The 5,328-nt window shown below is 31.2% G+C and overlaps 1 pseudogene; it reads left to right on the forward strand.

Annotated features, from left to right (window-relative positions):
- LOC106468338 overlaps window positions 1–5,328 on the forward strand; it is a 97,065-nt pseudogene that overhangs the window by 42,570 nt on the left and 49,167 nt on the right.

The raw sequence follows: 5,328 nt of genomic DNA on the forward strand, positions 1-5,328 counted from the left end.
TAAACATATATATCTCTCTAACTATTTGTAGTTTACATCGAGAATTAGTTTCTTGCTTTTCTCCCTGTGTTACACTAAGCTCTTCGAAGGCCCATTAATGGAACCAAAAGCTCATAGTAACTAAGTTTTAGGTGGAAAGATGCTCATGAGTTTACTTTATTTTGTACTTGAAATATTCTCTTGTCACGAGTATCAAATTGTGTTAACCTTTTGTATACTGTTGAATAGTTTATTTCAGTAAGTTGAACCTTATAGTTTTTATGATGATATATTTTTCAATACTTTCTTCAATTTTATATAGCAGTGAAAACAATATGCAGTACCGTGAAATAATATAATTATTTTTGTTGTAACTCAAATTATATTTAAGCTGTATTTTTTAGCATTGTCTCTTGTGCTCTGGTTGATTTGATAAATAGTGCCATCTGTCGCTTGTTTTGGATTTTGTTCTTGATTCTGATGTGTCTGTGTTGTATATGCAGTATTAATTCATTACTTCTCGTACTTTATTATAATTCTAACTTTGTTTTACTTTTAGTTTGTTAAATAGTTTTATCTTTCGGGCTTGACTGTAGGCCTATTGTAAGTCGTTTATGAAACGTTTAGGAAATTTAAATTAATTTTGAAAAAAGGTTCAAACAAAAAGTATTGAATAGTGTTATCCTTATTCAATTATGTACAAACTGCCCAGTGTCGGCTAACAATACGAAGAATTAAATTGTGGCGGATTGCTACAAGTTCTTGAAATACCTATAGAATGATAGGTTTCTTTTTTGTGAGTGTAAAACCCTTAAATACGCCAGTGTTATCTATTAGTAATTATTGTTACACTTACAGTTACGGTTAAATGTGTATGGTTTAAAAACCCAGTGTTTTTGCTAGCCGTAGTTACATTATTCAATTTATTGAGTTTGTAATAAGTTCGTAAGTTAGATGTTGAAGTTATTTCCATTTTGGCTGACTTGTTTTTTTTTTCCACTGTAATTTCTATCAGAATCATATTCACTGTAAGATTTTTGTTGATATTATGATCACTGTTGTGTTACTAATTATTTTATTTTGTAGGTAAGAGTAAAGGATTCAGGAGATCCTTCTCTATCTTCTACCACCCAAGTAGTGATCACTGTAAAAGACTTCAATGACAATGTACCAAAATTCACGGAATCTTCATATCGGTGTACTGTTTTGGTGCCTAGAAATTTGGTTGAAGAGCCTCTTTGCCGTGTGAGTATATCGTAAACATGTTAAAGTAATATATGTTTAAGATTATCAGATCCAGGAATATCCAGTGGCACATAAAATTTTTGAAAGCAATCTTTTTTGTATATACTTTTAATCATCTTGGATTTGATATGAAACAAAGACTGTCTAAAAAAAAGCAACTAAGTAAACAAAAAGAGAAAGTGTATGTTTCAGTTAATATGATCACTACTTTATGTAGCATCAAGAATTTTAATAGAGATTTGTTTGTTTTGGTCATTAAAGTTTTAAAAAATTATATAATTTTGTTGGGTGTAACATTTTTCTGTAATCTAAATGTATGTTATTTTATGATTTTTTTTGTCTGTTTAAGAACTGATATTTATATATATTTTTTATATCTAAAATAGAATTTCTAATGAAGTATCAAACTGAAAGGTTAGGTTATCAAAGGTCTCACAAAATAAATGAAAGTTTAAAACAAAAACTTTGGTCACCTAGCTAATCGCAAGTGTTTGTGTTAAGATGTGTTAATATACAACTTCAGTAACAATAACCGGTGTAACCACCTGTATTTATAATAATTTACATTAAAAGTTAACAATTGTAGAAAAGTATTAATGACTTATTTTCCCAGGTTGTTGCTATTGATTCTGATGAAGATGAAAATGCTGATGTTACATACAGCATACAGAAAACAAATGGTGGAGATTTCTTTCACATAACTCCAAAGACAGGAGTTATTACATCAGACAGGTCCTTTCAGCCTGGTTCTGAATACGAGCTGACTGTAAGTGTATAAATAACTAAGTAATGTTGATTATAAATATTTATGTAACTGTAGTAAATGGATGCTTGATCAGTTTCTTATCACATTCAATAATTGTAATGTTTTAACCATCAACGTATGTGTGGAGATTGGTAACAATTTTCCATGTTAAAAGCAAGCATAGTTCTGTTGGGTGGTTGGGCTGGAGGACAGGTGATACAATTGAAATTGGGTTTTCAGCTGTTCTACTTTTGGACATACAGACTCTGTTACCTGATTTGGACATACCTGATTTGGACATACCTCTGTTACCTGATTTGGACATACTTCTGTTACCTGATTTGAGGTAGTTTAATTTCTATCTTGTGTGTGATATCTTCTGATGCGGAGACATCAGTTTAAGATTTGGAAAAAAAGAGAGGCTTAAATCCGGTTAAGGCAGTTTTGTTTTTCTAACAGAAAAATTGATTTATGAAACTAATTACCATGAAAGGTAGTGAAAGCCACATGTGTTTAAAAGGGGAGTGAAAGCCAAATGTGTTTAAAAGGGGAATTTCCTGGAAAATAAATGGTACATTTAGGTTTTTACTTGTTTTACTGAGGATGTTTACTTGTTTTACTACAAGTAGGTTTTACTTGTTTTACTGAGGATGGTTGTAAAAAATTCATGGCTTATCTCTTTCAATTTTTTTTTTTTCAGATTCAGGCCTGTGATCATGGTAATCCAAGTTTATCAGCAGCTGTACTTGTCCTGATTACAACTGTTACTGGTCCTCAGAACTCTCCTCATCCTCCAGTGATAAGAAATTATGAATCATACAACATGGTAACTACAAGCGACCCAGTACAACAGATTGCGGCATTAATCGAGGCAGAAGATAAAGATGGAGACAGGTTGTGGTTTGAAATTGTTGGTAAGTTTTTTTATTCTTCAAAATAATTTCCGTTTCTTGACAAAAGCAGTTGTTTCATTCAAGTAATGTTCTGTACCGCTGAAGGAATAACATTTTCTGAAAGAAAATTTTCAAGTGGAAGAAAGGTGAATCAGACATTTTAAAAATTGACATGCAATAACTGAGGTACAAAAGTAATGCGAAAAACAGAGCTGGGAGATTAGTAGATTAATCAATGATTTATTAAACGATTAAATTCGACAAATCGGTTGTTCTCACGCAATACTTGGTTAAGTAGTATAATAAAAAGATATTAGTAATAATTGTGATTTTCATGAGATGTGACTCTAATCAACTAATAACGAGAAACCATAATGACATATTCTGATAACTTTGATAGTAAAAATAATCCAAATCATTAATGATCAGAAACAATAATTTCAGTTAGTTCGTTATTTTCATAACATTAATAAATTTTGATTAATGAATTATTTTACATGCCACTATTCAATGTATCATAGAGTCATCGATAATGGATTATGTTTATTAATCAAGGTAATCACCCAGCTCTAGCTAACAGTAAATAAACTAATATAATTTGATAAATAAATGTGTTTTTTGTTTGATCTCACATTGATTTAGAAATAGAACATATACTGAACCACCTTCATTGAAAGAGGTTTTTTAAACGTTTGTGAGAGCTAAATATATGGTAAGATTTGGGTTAGTTATATGGTAAGGTTTATGTTAGTTATATGGTAAGGTTTATGTTAGTTATATGGTAAGGTTTAGGTTAGTTATATGGTAAGATTTAGTTTAGTTATATGGTAAGATTTAGTTTATTTATATGGTAAGGTTTAGGTTAGTTATATGGTAAGACTTGGGTTAGTTATATGGTAAGGTTTGGGTTAGTTATATGGTAAGGTTTAGGTTAGTTATATGGTAAGGTTTGGGTTAGTTATATGGTAAGGTTTGGGTTAGTTATATGGTAAGGTTTAGGTTAGTTATATGGTAAGATTTAGTTTAGTTATATGGTAAGGTTTAGGTTAGTTATATGGTAAGGTTTAGGTTAGTTACATGGTAAGGTTTGGGTTAGTTATATGGTAAGGTTTGGGTTAGTTATATGGTAAGGTTTAGGTTAGTTATATGGTAAGATTTAGTTTAGTTATATGATAAGGTTTAGGTTAGTTATATGGTAAGATTTAGTTTAGTTATATGGTAAGGTTTAGGTTAGTTATATGGTAAGACTTAGTTTAGTTATATGGTAAGACTTAGGTTAGTTATATGGTAAGGTTTAGATTAATTTTTTTTTATACTTTAGCATCATTTCGTTTAGGTTGATTTTTTAAAAACTCCACATATAATCTCGTATTGTAGATTCTTATTGTTTTATGCATGTTTCTAAAGGTGTGTCAAATGTTTTTATTCAAAGACTGATGAATAAAGGTTTCTGATTTTCACATATATTTCAACTGTTTCTATTGATCAGGTGGTAACGAGGGTGGAAAGTTTATGATGAAGAACAATGAAGGTGCAGTCCGTTTAGCAGAATCTTTGAAAGATGAAACAAATAGTCAATACAACTTGAACATAAGTGTAACAGATGGTACACATACTGTATACACAATGGTTTGTATTCGTTATTCTAGAGTTATAGTTAACCAAAAACACTACTAAAAGTTGTTTGTTTTTCATTCTTACATTTATGGCTCTTTTAATATAATAATACATTTATGTTTAACTTCTTATTTATAAATTTATTGTTTGATTTTATAGAGTGTACTTCAGAAGCAGTTTCTCTAAAACTGTTGAAAATCAACTTGAACATGTTTTGTCTCTTATGACCCCCTCCCCAAGACAAAATAAGATGTCACTTATAGGGGTTTAAAGACTTAGGTAAGAGGGTTTAACTTCTTCCTCGTTAATTCAAGCCCTGATGAGCCAATTCTGCCATTTAATTAACAATAACCTTGTTCGAAATGAGTGTTTTTTACAGGATGTCCACCTTCTTAATTAAGAAGAGCTACTTCTGATCCGAGTCACTTAAAGTGCTGTTCAAAGCTATGTCTGAACCGAGTTACTTAAAGTGCTGTTCAAAGCTATGTCTGAACCGAGTTACTTAAGGTGCTGTTTAAAGCTATGTCTGAATCGAGTCACTTAAAGTGCTGTTCAAAGCTACATTCGATCCGAGTCACTTAAAGTGTTGTTCAAAGCTACGTCCGATCCGAGTCACTTAAAGTGCTGTTCAAAGCTACGTCCAATCCGAGTCACTTAAAGTGCTGTTCAAAGCTATGTCTGAACCGAGTTATTTAAGGTGCTGTTCAAAGCTATGTCTGAACCGAGTCACTTAAAGTGCTGTTCAAAGCTATGTCTGATCCAAGTCACTTAAGGTGCTGTTCAAAGCTATGTCTGATCCAAGTCACTTAAGGTGCTGTTCAAAGCTATGTCTGATCCAAGTCACTTAAG

Source organism: Limulus polyphemus, unplaced genomic scaffold (assembly GCF_000517525.1).
Source record: "Limulus polyphemus unplaced genomic scaffold, Limulus_polyphemus-2.1.2 Scaffold2970, whole genome shotgun sequence".
Lineage (NCBI taxonomy): Eukaryota > Metazoa > Arthropoda > Merostomata > Xiphosura > Limulidae > Limulus > Limulus polyphemus.